Source organism: Macrobrachium nipponense, chromosome 14 (assembly GCF_015104395.2).
Source record: "Macrobrachium nipponense isolate FS-2020 chromosome 14, ASM1510439v2, whole genome shotgun sequence".
Lineage (NCBI taxonomy): Eukaryota > Metazoa > Arthropoda > Malacostraca > Decapoda > Palaemonidae > Macrobrachium > Macrobrachium nipponense.
The window spans coordinates 87013646-87016467 of NC_087207.1; positions in this window are offsets into that span (position 1 = coordinate 87013646).

Here is a 2822-nt window from a genome sequence, read left to right on the forward strand (position 1 = left end):
CATCAGATGCACGGTTGATGTGAATCTACTATAGTAACAATTACATAGAAATAAGTAAACAAATAAAAGTGGCAATGACTTCCTTCCTTGGGTCACTTTTACGTTCATGAAAAGATATAAATTATCACTATTAACAATTACTTCGAAATAAATAAACGTGGTAATTGCTTCCTTTCCTAGGTCCCAAAAGAGTGAGGTTGCTTGCCCAAGCCTCGTCCAGTGTTTGCTGTCAACACAACTCCTGCCCTTCGCAATCACCACTTTTCTTGGACCTCTGAGTTATCAATTATTTGTTTTCCTCCCTTCGTCGTTTCTTACGACCAGCTACCTCAGACAGATACGTCACAACTGTTGTCAATATTTTCGAGGATTTTATTAAAAAGTTTTTGAGTACTGACTTTACAGCATATTCAGTTATGGTCGACAGAGATGTTGCTCCTATGCACAAAGTAGAATCAGTCATTCGTGGCCTTCAAGTCGATGATCGCAGATTTTCGACATTAACGTTAATAGAACCAGGATCCTAAATAGAACTGTCCTCAAGAAGGTTCAAATGATTCCTTTACAGAATCTGAAAAGCCTTTCGACTTTTTCTCTGCACTTTCGTCTTCTCAATGAAAGCGAGCGACGGATATATAGGAAAAGTAATGACAAATATCGAGGAAATTCTAATCATAGCTAAAGCAATGAAATCTCCCACTCTATTTTTATGCGCTTCCATAACTGTTCACGAGGTATCCTATTTTTTTTATTCATGTATATGTTTTTTTTATTTCATTCTATATTTCATTTTTCCCGTTTTTAGCCTGAGGGGTCCAAACATTTTTGTTTTAATCCAGATAAAGTGACAGATATTTATACTTTTTCTCTGGAGATATGTTATGCAATGCTGCAGCATATAATATATATATATGAATATGTTTTATGTATATACTATACAAATATATATATATATATATATATATTATATATATATATCATATATATATATATATAGATATATATATATATATAATATATATATTATATATATATATATATATACATATATATATATAATATCATCTATAATATATATATATATATATATATATTATATATATCTATATATAATATATCATATAATATATATATAATATATATATATATATATATATATATATATATATACTATATATATAATATATATATATATAACATATTTTTAGGATGCCAGTTTTTCCAATATACATCAGGAAGGCTATTAAATGTATCCGGAATTTTGCCTCGAAGCATATACCAAAGTTTGTCATTTTCATTTATTTATTTTTATTTACATAAAAAAGAAATGTGTGAAGTGGAAATTATTTTGGAATGAAAATTTATTGGAATACATATACGAAAATAATTTTTTTTACGTGAATCCGAATGATTTACGTTGTCAGATGTAGATCAGTCGCGTCAAAGGAATTCTTGGAAAGGATGTTGCAATCGTAAAAATCTCTGATTCGGAAACTTCTTAGGGAAGTTTCCGAAGCTCTGGTGATTCATGGCATGCAGTCCGTTCCTCGGTGTATCTTTGGAGCGAGTCTCTGAGGCCGTAATAATAGTATGGAAATGTGTTCGTCTGAAAGGAAGCTGTATCTCCTCAGATTCGCAACCCTCGAAGTTTTTATTTTGGCAGAAGAGAAGCATCTTGTAAAAGATCTCCTCAATAGTCTAAATATATGAATGTTCCATGACACATTCGGTATTACCCGCGTCGAAATATATACATACGCGCTTTACCTTATACGTACTATGTTAGGGTTCGGTATCCCTATCACACTCCCCATTCATATTGGTTCAAAGTTATGTCCATATACATGTATATATATCACGTACGAAAATAGTTTGAAAGAATAACTGTGATACTTCATATTTTGTGTTCCCATATAAATTTCTCTTTTGTGTTCCCGTACATATTTCTCAAACTCATGGCCTGTAGCTATTACATAGATAGCTTGAAAGAATAAGTGAGATATCTTATCGTTCAGAAAATGATTATTTATACACTTACGTGAAAGAATGAAATTTAAATTTCCCATCCATCCTGAATGTCATTGCAGATACAAACCGTGGGAGGGTAATGATGTCAGGCCAAGTCATGCGGCGCACTGCAGGCATTAAAAAGGATTTTTGCAGCCTTTCTTCAGGCCCTAGCTGCAACCCCTTTCATTCCTTTTGTTGTACCTCTGTTCATGTTCTCTTCTTTTCTATCCTACTTTCCAACCTCTAAAAAAAAAAAAAAAATTCTCCTTCGGTTAACATATATGAGGTTTTCCTCCTATTACACCTTTCAGACCTTTTCACTGTCAATCTCCTTCAGCCTGTAATGGCTTTCTGTAATCCCATTTTACAGCTGTAAAGACGACTAGAGGCTACACAGGTGACGAGAATGCATACTGATTTCATATCTTACAATATTTCAATTATCCTCTTAATGGAGTCCGCTCTCTCTCTCTCTCTCTCTCTCTCTCTCTCTCTCTCTCTCTCTCTCTCTCTCAACTTGATAAGATATCTGATAAGATATTTGAGGGTTTCAATTTTGCTTTAAAATAAGCTTCACGAAATCGCGCCAATCTTCTCAGTCATTTACGCAGAGAAGTAAATCGTCTTTATTGTTGAAACGACTCATAGTTGCCTTAGAGTCAGACAGGTATACATAATATTTGCCAAACCTGACAAATTTTATCTCGTGGGGGGAAGAGGGGCGGAGGAGAGCGTTTGGCTCTCTACTCCAAGCAGCAATTTTAAATATGACAAGCTGCAGTCAGGCATGAAACTGATGCTGCCTCTTCATC